This window comes from Solanum stenotomum, chromosome 1 (genome assembly GCF_019186545.1).
Source record: "Solanum stenotomum isolate F172 chromosome 1, ASM1918654v1, whole genome shotgun sequence".
Classification (NCBI taxonomy): Eukaryota; Viridiplantae; Streptophyta; class Magnoliopsida; order Solanales; family Solanaceae; genus Solanum; species Solanum stenotomum.
The window spans coordinates 104,281,051-104,295,273 of NC_064282.1; the positions used below are offsets into that span (position 1 = coordinate 104,281,051).

Sequence of the window (14,223 nt, forward strand, 5' to 3'; positions counted from 1 at the left end):
TATGTTGAGACTTGAGTTGCCACTTAGGCTAGTGATTGTTATTTAATTTTTAAAACATTCTAAGATTATCTATTGAGATTTGAGTTTATTTTTTAGAGTACTTTTATCATGAGTAAGTCTTCCGCTAAGTAGTAAGACATGCCAAGGGTTCGCTTGGGGCCAACAATGATTCTCAAGTGCCAGTCCCGCCCAGGGGGTAGGCTCGGGGTGTGACAGTAACATCTGACACCCATCTCAAACACTAAATATGCAAAGTAATAGAATATTTCAACTAAAATATATGCTAAGGAAAGGATTAGTACCATAATTTGGAATTTCTCTGGACTCAAAAAGATGTGGTATCTCTTGCTCATATCCTCTTCAGCCTCCCAAGTAGCTTTCTCAACAAACTGATTCCTCCACAGAACCTTGACTGATGCTACCTCATTGGTTCTCAACTTGCGAACCTGGCGATCTAGAATCTGAACAGGAATCTACTCATAAGATAAGCTATCCTTAATACCTTCAGTAGGTATGATAAGTGAAGGATGTCCCATACACTTCTTCAACATAGAAATGTGAATTACCGGATGAATTGCTGTTAATTCTAACGGTAGCTCCAATTCATAAGCTACATTACCAATCCTCTTGGATATCCTATAAAGATTAATATACCGGGGACTAAGCTTCCCCTTCTTGCCGAACCTCATAACACCCTTCATGGGTGAAACCTTCAAGTAAACCCAATCATCTACCTCAAACTCTAAGTCTCTTTTCCTAACATCAGTATAGGATTTCTGGCGACTTTGCGTTGTTTTCAACCTTTCTTGAATAGTCTTCACTTTCTCCATAGCTTGATGAACCAAGTATGGTCCTATCAACCCAGCCTCACCAACCTCAAACCATCCAATAGGATATCTACATCTTCTCCCATAAAGAGCCTCATAGGGAGCCATTTGGATGTTAGAGTGGTAACTGTTGTTGTTAGCAAACTCAATGAGAGGTAAGTGATCATACCAATTACCCTTGAAAACGATCACACATGCCCTCAAATATCCTCTAAAGTTTGAATTGTGTGCTCTGCTTAACCATCAGTTTGAGGATGGAAAGCAGTACTCAAATTTACCTTCGAAACCAAATCTTTCTGGAAAGACTTTCAAAATTGTGCAGTGAATTGTGCACCTCTATTTGAAATGATAGACAACGGAACTTCATGAATTCTGACTACCTCTTGAATATATAACTTAGCATAATCTTCTGTTAAATGGGTAGTCTTTACAGGTAAGAAATGGGCTGATTTAGTCATTCGATCTATAATCACCGAAATCGAATAATTCTTCCTGCGAGACTGTGGTAAACCTGTAATGAAATCATATTGATCATCTCCCACTTTCATTCCAGAATATCTATGTACTGAGAAATACCACCTGGCCTCTGGTGCTCTACCTTGACTTGTTGGCAATTCAGGCACTTAGCAACGAACTTTGTGATACACTTCTTCATACTACTCCACCAATTGACTTATCTCAAGTCATGATACATCTTTGTGGAACCCGGATGGATAGAACATCTGGAGCTATGAGCTTCCTCCATGATCCTCTCTTGGAGTTCATCCACCCTTGACACACACAATCTACCTTGATACCTCAATACACCATCCCCCCTTGTTCAAAGGCCATCACTTTTTGCTTATGAACATTTTCCTTTAATTAAAAAAAAAAAGGATGTTGGTCTTGTTTCTCTTTCATCTCAGACACTAATGATGATTCAGCCCCATTCATCAACACTGCTTCTCCTTCATTGGAATCCATTAGTCGGACTCCTAATCGTGCAATTCTATGCACATCTTTTGCTTATTCTTTCTTGTCCTCCTCAACATGGGAAATATTACCCATAGACAACCTGCTCAAGGCATCAACAACAATGTTAGCCTTACTTGGGTGATAAAGAATAGTCATGTCATAATCGGTGAGTAATTCCAACCACCTCCTATGTCTGAGATTAAGCTCTTTCTGAGTGAACACATATTGAAGAATCTTATGATCGGTGAACACATCTACATGTACACCATAAATATAGTGACGCCATATTTTCAAAGAAAACACTATGACAACCAACTCTAGATCATGGGTTGGGTAATTCCTCTCGTGTACCTTAAGCTATCTGGAGGCATAAGTTATTTCTTTGCCATTCTGCATTAGCACACAACTCAGTCCAACTCTAGACGCATCACAATATACCACAAAACCTTGTGTACTTTTTGGTAAGGTAGATATTGGGGCAGTAGTCAACCGCTTTTTCAATTTCTAAAAGCTTTTGTCACAAGCTTTAGACCATTGAAACTTAATTGTTTTCTGAGTCAACTTGGTCAACGGGGATGAAATAGATGAAAACCCCTCGACGAACCTCTTTTTCAAGTGAATCTCCAAGTCATAAATATCTAAGCCAAATAGATCTATTTCTTGTGTGAGGTCAACTCTTCCTTCAATCAGTTGGGTTGTCATGTATGTCAGACCATCACAGATAGACTTTTGAAACTTTAGAAGTTGAGTTTGCTCTTGTAGCCAAGATTGGCTCACTATCTCTACTTCTTCATAACTTTCTTCTTGCTGAGATTCAATATTTTCCTTTAATGGAGTATTAGCTAGGACTGTAACTTGCAATTGATCAGCGTCAACCTTAGCTTGCAGCTCCATAATTATTGCCTGTAGTTTCATGTCTTTTACTCATTGTTCCATCATTATTGATTCAAATTCCGTGAGTTTTGATTGTAGTTCCCTTTGTGCTAAATTACTTTTGTCCACCATGTCCGTAAATTGCTTTAAGAATATATTGTGCACCTCTTGTTCAACATTCTGCACTTCATCACCCCTGCCAACATAACAAATAACAGAATTTCATAATAGGGGTTTGAGGGATGTGAATAAGAGTTAGGACAACTGCTCCAATGAACATATTGGCCACCACATATATGACATATAGGACACTCGATCTCCATGTGGTGTCCATCACAATAAATACAAGGATATTTATAAGAATACCCCTCACCCAACCACAATTTATCCCAATCATCCATATCAATAAGAGTACCAAATTATTCAAAGAAAAGAAAAAATTATTTGTTTAGAAAAACACTAGAAAAATTATAAACTTAAATAAATAAATAAAAAGTATAACCTAAAAGAGAATAGTTAATGTATAAGTCTCCGGCTCCCAGTTGCACACGCAAGTGTGTGCGGCCGCGCAAGTAATATAGTGGCTCTAAAAGAGCCGGATTATCGAACCAAAAGGACTTGTCAATTAACTATTTTACTAAATCATACTAGTCTAATTATTTATTTAAGAGTGCCAAAAGAATTTGATTTTTATTCAAAATACTAAGAATGTAAGCTTTATTTAAGAGTGACGGACATAAATGAACTTGCGTGAACAAAATCTTATCGTAAAATAAAACAGTTCTTGAAAGGTTATCAACAAGATAATTGACATACAAACACTCATATAATACCTTCCAGTTTGAACAAAATTACCCAAAGGGAACAAGACTTTCAACATAACTATAAATGCCTTTGATGTCGTTTTTCTTAAGAGGCCCCTTGATTTTTGATTCTCTCCAACTCTTTCTTGTGAAATCATAACACAAACAACATAAATCACCTGAGTTCACGACGAATACAATCTCCCCATCGAAGAATGATGCAAATCTAGGCTCTGTAGTGTTCCTTATCGAGGGAACCCCAATAATATGTCTCTCCTATTCTCTTTTTGGAGTCTTCTCTAAAATCCATAAGTCAAAGTATCTCCTTACCCATTGTCTATAATCTATGACCCCTAATTTACCCTTCACCTCTATCAACTTGTAATAGTACACAAACTCAATTGCATCCCACAATGCAATATTTTCGATGTTTTCAGATTTAACATCAAATGCAACTATAGATATATAATCTACCATAGCAAATTGATAGATGACTCCATTAGTGCAAACACTTGGCATACTATACAGAATACAAGGGAAAATGTTCTGAGTGTCTCTCCATGATATGTCTATGCCTAAAGTGAAAACCCAGTACTTTGTGTGCCTTTCTCGAGGATGATATGTTGTCCGGAGAACTTTGTACTTGTTTTCTTCCAGCTCAAAACCTAATGAAAATGTATTCCAGCATTTACTTCATTAGTGTTGGGCAGAAGTCTTACTTCTTTTGTGATGGGATTGAAAATTGCAGCAGGTTGCATACATGATGATTCCCAAGCACAAAATAAACTATTAACACAATTCATACGAGAATATGCACGGTTGCCGTTGTGAAAATCATATTCAGAAACCAGAGAATTTGTGGTAGAACACTTGAAATGCATTAAGAACTTATCCACTTCGGAATTTATCCATGGAGTGAGGGTAGAATTTCTGAGTTCCTCGATTTTACGTATCCATCATTTTTGAATTCATCTTATACTTCAGGAATGAGCAATTAATTAATGCCATCTGTTCGATATTTGTCTTACAGACCTGTTATTAAAGACTTTGATTCAAGAGCAGAAAAGTAATTTTTTTCTTGGAATTTCTGTTGATCTAATATAACCAATTAGTGCTCCACTAAACTACTCTTTTTGGTTCAAGTAAATATTCATTGATCCGAAGAAAGTAGACAGGATGGAGCAAATAGAATCCGCCCAACAATCAAACACCAACACTCATTCTCAGTCGAATGCAGCTTCAGTGACTCCAAATGATGAAAGTAAACTTAGAGTTACATTGATTCAGAAAGAGACTCACAGATTTTTGATGCAGCTTCACTGCTAGTTAGCTCTCATAAACTTGAGTTGAGAGGAATTTCGGATCTTGTCCTACTTCCAGTCCACGGCACATGATGTGTGTTAGGAAAATGTCATGAAATCAAACCTCGTTCTGACAAAAGACTGGTATATAAGTAAAGAAAGGTAGAGAGGTAGATTCATTATCCACCGAGGAGTTCAAAACTTGCATCAACTGGCTCTTGGGAATTTCTTGGTTATTAGAAAGAGCCTGATAGACTTTTTGGTTCTAATCCCTGAATGTGACGTAGTTCAGTTCTTAGTAACAATGGTGACTCACATAGATGGTGATGATTAGTACTCACTAACTAGCACAAGAAGATGAGGAGAACTTTAAAAGCAAGAGACGTGTCGATGTTAACTCTGCCAACATATCGTGGAGTCATTTCATTGGTTCCTCTGCTTTTTAGAGTAGTGTGATGGGATGAGTCTTTAGCAGTTAAAGTTAAAATTGTGTCTTATGTTGTAGATGGACAATCATTTGAACCACAAACAAGTGCTCCAAGTTATAATGTTGTTCAATGTGCCAATGGTGCTCCAAGTAGATGTTGATTGCAGCGAGATGTCACCAGTGAGTAGCCTCGTGCAAGAACAGTACCCAATTTGATATTCGTATTGATGTGGTGAATTTGAATTTGTTCTTGTAATTTCCATTTTAGTCGAGTGTCTATATTGACTTTGCCAGCACTGGAGACAATCATGGAGTAATTTTTTCTTGGATAACAAGTCTCTAATATCCTAGCATTTAGTCTCATATACTGGTAGTAATAAGATATATGATTGTGAGTTCCAGTTTATGGGATTTGTTAATTTTCAAAACTCTTTACTGTTCTGTTTTAAAGCTACAGGCCTCATTTACTTTTGGTTTTGGAGTCGGTGAAACCAATTTTCTTGCTACATCAGTTAAAGTTCTTACAAGTTAGTGTCAATTTTCAGCTGAATGCCTCTCAAAGTGAGAGAGTCTTTCCATTATATAGAGAAAATAAAGATTACACATCCCTAAAGATCCGCCATTCCTATCCCTAAAGATCAACTATTCTATCTATACAAATCTGCCATTGAATCCCTCTAAATCTTCCTTGCTATCCCTCCAAATCAGCTATTCTATCACAATATTTATTCATATGATTCTACAACAAATGTATATGATCATGCTAATTTATATCACTATATAATTACATTAATACATACAATCATTTAGTTGTCTATCATGCTAACAGTTAGTTCACCCATGCTATAGTAATTTTAATGGAAATCTACATTGTAGCTTCAGCAAACAAAAGTTAAGTGCAATCGATAAACGTGAGTGGGATTCTTCACTTCAAAGATTTACAATATATTTGGATGAATTCGCGTGAACAAAATCTTGTCATAAAATAACAAAATCTTATCATAAAATAAAACAGTTCCTGAAAGGATATCAAGTGAAAGGACATACAAGCACTCATGATGTGCTCCCGTTTGAACAAAATTACCCTAACGGAACGAGAGTTTTGACATAACTATAAATGCCTCTGATGTAGTTTTCCTTAGGAAGTCCCATGATTTTTAATTCCCTCCAACTCTTTCTTGTGACATCATAACACAAACAAGCACCAGATTTTAAGATGACGACGAATACAATCTCCCCATCACGGGCCATGAAGGATGATACAAATCTAGGCTTTAAAGCATTCCATATTGAGGGAACGCCAATGATATGTCTCTCCCATTTTCTTTGTGGAGTCTGCTCTAAAATCCACAAGTTAAAGCATCCACTTACCCATTTTCTATAATCTATGACCTCTAATTTACCATTCACCTCTATCAACTCGTAATAGTACACTTGACTCATCATTCCACAATGCAATAGTTTCAGATTTTTCAGTTTTAACATCAATTGCAGCTATAGCATCACCATAAATAAACTGATAGATAACTCCACTAATGCAAACACTAGCTTAAAATACAGAATAGGAAAGGAAATGCTTTTAGTCTCTCTCCAAGATTTGTCTATTCCTAAAGTTAAAACCCATTGTCTTTGTTTGTTCCGTTCATGATATGATGTCAAAAAAACTTTGAACTTCTTTTCTTCCAACTCAAATCCTAATGAATAGTTACCAGGAAAAACAGATTCATCTATGTTGGGAAGAAATCTTAATTCTCTTGTACTGGGATTGAAAATTGCAGCAGATCGTGTAGTGAATGGGTCCCAAACACAAAATAAACCATTAACGCAATTCAATGGACAATATGAAAGGCCAGGGAGGTAGAGGTCAATAAAGATTTGACTGGAAGCCATGAGAATATTTCAAACATAATTTCATCTGGAATTGATAAATTCATGTTCTTCTGATTCGTAGTTGGATTATTTTTTTTGTTTAAGGTCTAAAACCTTCCATGGAGCATATATTTATCGGTTGATTTGTATGAGGTTTAATGACTTTAGGATTCTATTTTTGCCTCTACAAAAAATATATATATATATATAAAATAGTGTACTTTTCTATCAGAATTAGGAGAAAAGGGGGAAAATTAGTAATACATCGTTCTATGGGACCTATTTTTAGAAAATAACGGACACAAAAAAATAAAAGTCCTAAACTCATTAAAAAAAGGCGTCCAACTTGACAAATCAACTCATAAATATATGCTCCATAAGAGAAGGGTTTTAGACCTTAAAAAAAAATGTCCAACTTGTGTACAAGAAGATGAATCCATCAATTCCTGAAGAAATAGTCATTCAAATATTCACATGGCTTCCTGTCAAATCACTAATGCGTTTCAAGTGCGTTACTAAATTCTTTAATTCTCTTGTTTTTGAATCATATTTTACGGATATCCATACATCTCAATCTATGATCCGTCAGAGTGGAACAAAATACTTATTGGACAGAAGGGAATTTTATGAATTTGGAGATGGAAAAATCTCTGCTTCCAGCCTTTGGAGTTTTGATGAATTCCCCTTCTATATCCCTGTAGGTTCTGATGTCAGTTGCATTAATGGTTTATTTTGCATTCAGAATCCTGCTGCAATTCTAAACCCAAGTACAGGAGAAGTAAGATATCTTCCCAAACTAAATGATGATCAGTCTCTCCTTTACTATTGGTTAGGTTTTGAGCCAGATGAAAACAAGTATAAAGTTCTTTTGACATGAGATGATAGCAAATTGTACATAAACAGTGTATTTTCACATTAGGCATAGACAAATCATTGAGAAAGACTCAAAGGATTCCCAGATCTGTTATGTACAAGCCCGGGGTTTGCATCAATGGAGTTATCTATAAGTTTGTTTACCATGGAGAAACACTTGCTATAGATGCATTTGATCTTAAAACTGAAAGTTTCAAACTTATTGTATTGAAGAATTCATCTAAGTGGTGGTATTACGAGTTGATAGAGATGAAGGGTAAGCTAGCAATCATTAATTGTCCAAAATGGTCATGTGAATATATCCACTTGCGGGTTTTACGACAAATTCAGAACGAAGAAGAATGAGAGAGTCATATCATTCACTTTCCTTCAATGTGGAAGCACATACCACCAAAAATCATACGCCATGTCATATTAGCATGCACATTTTGTGATGGACAGATTTTATTCATCCTCAACTTAGAGTCAGGTGCTTTATGCTCGTGTTATGATATCGCAAGACAGAGTTGGAGAAATTTAGAAATAAAGGGGCTTCCTACGAACCACTGCATCAGAGGCATTTATAGTTACATAGAAAGACTAGTTATGTAGAAATTAAGTCTCTTTCTATTTTAGAACTTTTTATAGTTCGTATGTTATTTTTATTGCATCTGGATATTAAGCATCATTTAGTGTCAAATTAGTATCTAAATAAAAGTATATGCCAATACAATTTTATTTACCGAGGATAATTTTATTGTTATATTTTACTAATGTCAACCCCCAGCCCTCCAAGTTAGACTTGTGGATTTTAAAGCAGAAACATATCATTCATGTTCCTTCAATATGGAACGACATAATGTCTCATGACCCATGTCATCTTGCAATTTTCAGTTGCATTCTTATTTTCAATTTTCAGTTGCATTCTCGTTTTAAACTTGCAATTTTAGTCCAAATTCTCTCGATTGCACCTCATTAGTAGCAACTTACTGATTATTGCAAACACCTGAAACATTCACAATTTTTTGCTGCTATCTCTCTAGGTTTAGGACATAGAGCTAACTCTCGATCATCTAAAACATCCCTGTTTCCAGCAGCTGTTTGATGACCAATATTACCTATATAAACATCCATTTAGCTGCACAATTTTACTCAGAAGTGGCCGCAACCAATTGTCATCAAATGCAGTAGCATTACTTTGATCGAGACCCCTACAACCCTTATTTTTTCATTTAATATTTCCCTCGCATCACCTTGATATTTTTCAATATCGCTAGTACCTTTTCAAAGCAGCTTTAATGGTATCATCAGACATCAATGTGTTTGTTATTTAAGATCAAACGGCAACTTAAGAGGCTTGTTAGTTTCACCCTACTAAAGAGGCATACGTAGATAGGAAAAATTCATCTAGTTTTTTTTTGGTCTCTATTGGAATTTGAACTTGAGACCTCATGATTCTTGTTTCTCTTCATTGATCACTAGGCCACATTGTTGAACGTGAGGTACATTTCCGGTGCATATTCAACCTGAAATAGGGAGGCAAATATGTAGATACATTATAGGGCTATATATACCAGAACATGAGAAATTATATTTTCTTGTCTAATTTTGTGCCATTTGCATAGGCGAATTCAACGTCAAGGATAGCAGTGAGTGATGAACGCAAGCTGAAATTTTCGGAGTTGAAAACGAAAAGGAACCACAGATATATAGTGTTCAAGATTGATAATTCAATGCATCAAGTTGTGGTTGAGAAAGTTGGGAGACATGGTGAGACTCGTGAAGATTTCTCTGTTTATCAATGGACTCTGTTTCTCATTCTCTAAAAGCCAACATACTCTTTACTTGATTATTAAACTAGATTTCTCTTTTGCCCCAATATTAGATAAAGTAATGATACTGTAATTGACATATTCAATCAGACGACGTCTTAATTCTATTTTAAATTACTTCTACTACTTTTAAAATAATTTGGATAATTTGTGTATCCGTTGTTACAGATAAACAGAACAGGCGGTGGCACTTTGCGCACCCACTTGAAAGAAAGTACTCGGCAAAACGACAAATGAAGAAAAATCAGTTACAAAAAGGGAAAAATTTGCATCCATGGAAGAAGAAGAGACATGCAAGACAGCAAGAGTGGAATTTTCCACTGTCCTATTAAATGCACAATTCGAACGCTTGATATTACAAACAAGGGCGGATCTAAGTGGGGGCAGGGGTTCACCCTAACCCACTCGGCTGAAAAATTACATTGTATATATAAGGCCAAATTTGAATATTATGCGTATATAACTTTAAATGAACCCATTCAAGATAATTGAAAGGCTTAGCTCAGTGGCCTTGGGAGTTCATCAAGTAGCTGAGGTCACGTGATCAATCCCATTTGACATTATATTTTGTATGTTTTATGATGCCCTTATAATATTCAACGGAATTCTTGGGGGAGTTGATAATCTGCAGGCTAATGAGTATCCGAATGTGAATGCAGGCGACTTTGTGTTGAATAACCAGTTTCTGGGTAATGGTCTTGCTGGAGCTAATAATGATATTGCAAATCATGTTAATGCACCGAATATATATGATGAAGACTTCATATCATATATATATATATATATATATATATAATAATGATATTGCAAATCATGTTAATGCACCGAATATATATGATGAAGACTTCATATCATATATATATTATTATATATATATATATATATATATATATATATATATATATTATTAAAAGTGGGAACAAAAAAAAGTTGAAGGTTGAAATACCATTTTGCCCCTACACTAAATTAAAATATTATAAATATTTAGTTAATTACATGTTTAAATATTAGTGATAAATGATAATCAATTACAACATTGAGTAAATGGAGAGTTCATGTGTTCAAAGTTACTCTTCCAGATTTTAATGAAGGTTCAATGCATATATTTAATATTCTTAAAGTTGTTCTCTTTTATTTATTTTGGCCCTTTGAAACCTTCAAATATTTAATTAAAACTTTAAGATGACTTTTGGTACTCCTCTATTTTTATCTATATAGATTCATCTTTATTGTTTCATGAAACTCACATCCAAAATTATCCTTTCCATTTTATAGTTAAAATAGTGAAGTCATCAACATCTAAAGTATATGATCGATACCTTAGTCTGATTATATATCACTTTACGAAAATAAAGTGATTTTTCTATTTGATTCATGCTTTAGTTTGACACGATGGAGAAGACTTTTGAATTTTGATTGGATATGAGAGAAGGTATCGACAAAAATTTAGAAAATTATGTACTGATTTTGTATTTCTTTTTCCAATTATATAATGTTATGATTAAAGCCTTAAGAAGGATGCGTATATTTTTCTTTTGTTCTATTTTTTTTATATTTCTCTATTACTCTTTTTTAATTTAATTTTTTATAAAAAAAGATTATTATCATAACATTTATTTGAGATTGCTGCATTTAGTACTCATTACACGCATGTTTTCATTGAATTTTAATAGTCCTAACAAATTTATAAAATATTGCATGGGACACATGTGCAACACACATGTCTAGAAACTAGTATTATTATAAGTGGGAAGCTCCTAACCTCAAAGTTGGATTACCATTTTGCCCTTATCTTACCTCTAAAATAAATCAAATATTAATATTTAATTAATTAAATATTAAGTAATAGTTATTTTTAAATTCATGCATCAAACAAGATCTTAATGCAATCATATATTTATGTACTAAATGTGGGTAATGAAGAGTCTAATAATCTTCAATTTTGATTTGTAAGATAAGTGGGGTAATGAAGAGTCTATCAAAGACACTCACACAACATTATTTATATTTCCTTCTTTCATCCAAATTTATGATCATCTTGCATTCTACATTAGGCTAGTCTACCTCAATTATAAAATTTGCATTACTAATTTGTAATTGTAAGATTTCTTACTGTTCATTTATTTGTATTCTTTAAAATTTCATGCATATTCATCTTCTTTTTGCTGAGAAATATGTAAATTATCATAGTTACAAGATGAATATTCTCCAATATAAAGCTGGAAGTGAATTTTTATTTTTCATATCTCCATCTTTTTGAGTTTTTAAATATAACTTTGTAATCGATTACTATATATTTGTATTCTTCAGTTATTCTATCTTTAGGATATAAATATACTAAAGTTAATCCCCATTCATATTTCTAATTAATTGTTTTGAGGGTAATCATGTTAAACCCCGCATAATATTTTCACAACTAGACCCGTAAAAGAGTAAGTCTTTGATACACATTTATAGTATGTTTTCTTTATTGTTTGATAATCATTTATCATTTTAAAACAACATGTTTGTACTTTTTCCTTTTTATATGTAATCTCAAATGTTTAGAAAATTTATGTACTTGGCTATTATAGAGAGGTACGAAAATTAGTTCTAAAGTAAAAATAAAATAAAAAATAATGTTAAGTAAAAAAGATCTAGTTCAAGAAATATAGTGTATCTGTATTTTATTGTATTAGAATTCATATATTATTTTTTATATAGAGATCCTTTAATAAATAGTTCAAGAAATATAATGTATCTGTATTCTTAACATAGTCATGTTTTTTTTTTTTATACATATGAAACATTTTGTCTATAGCAAGCCGACTTCTAACAAAATGTAATTCAATCAATATGACAATATTTTTGTCTATATATTTTAATGTGATGTCTTTTACTATGGCGGATGTCATGTCTTTATTTACTTTTCTTTCTTTTTCGTTTGAGCTTGTAATTTTTTCTATAAATTTAATGTTACACCACCTAGACATTTGTAATATTTTTCTTTATACATATCCTTTTTATAGCCAATTTCTTTTTTGATTATTAAAACTTACGTTAGTAATTAAAATATATTAATTCCTCTGATATAATAAGAGATTTTCATGAAGCATTAAAAATATCAAACCTCCAATATCTGACACAAGATTTTCATGCTATATTTTGTGAAGAGTTATATTCTTATGTCAAACTTACATATAAAAGGACTTAGCGATGAATTTATGTACCCTCCACTATGATATATTTACTTATATAAATTAACTTTTTTAATGTCAATTAGGAGACAAACGTGCAACACACGTTCCCCTGACTAGTTATACTAAAAGAAGGAGAAGCTCATAAAATAATGTTTGGTGTCTTTGAAGAACATATCTTCATCATACAGTAAAACCTCTGTAAATTAATATAGGTGAGACCATGAAATATTATTATTTTATAGATGTATTATTTAACCGATAAATTAATATTTATTAATTTAAAGAGTGTTTTGTGAAAATGTCATTCATGAACTTGAGGTCATAATTAATGATCTCGGTTACCACAAAAAATTGACGTCAATAACCTTTTGGATTTTCCGGATGAAAGTACTACATGTTCAGAGGTCCATTACTTAGAAGAAATTGTGCATACCATAAGAAAAAAACAATGTTGATGATGAAGTTGAAGATGATACAATACCGTTGCAACTAGTTACGCTTAAGAAAACACTTATCACATCTAAAACTCTTCACAATTTTTATCGCATCTAAAACTCTTCACCATTTTATGGTGCAGTTCGAAAAGACAACAGTAGAACTTTTTGATGCAATAAGAAAAGTTAGAGATGAGCTTCAACTATATTCAAATTTTAACAAACACAATAGAATCATATTTCACTTGTCTTAGATATATTTGTACTTTTAGAGAATTATTAATTTATAATATTGATGGGACCATATATTTATATAAGGGTCTTTTGAAAATATATTATCTTATTATTTTATCAAAATTGGTGATTTTTTCCACTGGCCCAAGTCGGAACCAGAAGAAAATATTTTCTTAGAGAGATTATTAATTTAGTGAGGTTTTTACTGTACATAGATTAGAATAAAATTTTATAAGCATTAGGTGTATATTCACTTTTGTTATTCAATAATAAAATGTATTAATTATTTTTAAGTTTAAAAGTTATTATATTTTAAAAAAATACTAGTACATATATAATTAAAACACTAAAATATTAAATTAACACGGTGCATTATATATAGAGAAAGATTTAGTAAAAGAATAGATTCCTAGTCCAACTCCAATTCCAATTCATTTCCATGAACAACAAATAATTGAAATTGTAAGTTTCTCCAATATTTGTTCTTTGAATCTCTCCCTCCTTCATACATTATGATGTCATTGTGTAGTGTTGAAAATTGCTCATTCGTATGAAAGTCCTTGTTGTTGTTGGACCTTAATTTATATGCTTTAGATGTCTAATATTATTTTAGCCTTTCTACTAATTGTACTTGGGAT

At 33.0% G+C, this 14,223-nt stretch overlaps 1 pseudogene; it reads left to right on the top strand.

The window, feature by feature from the left end:
• The first annotated feature begins 7,484 nt into the window (after window positions 1–7,484).
• Window positions 7,485–8,518, top strand: LOC125860981 (putative F-box protein At3g10240; annotated as a pseudogene).
• Window positions 8,519–14,223: the final 5,705 nt, after the last annotated feature.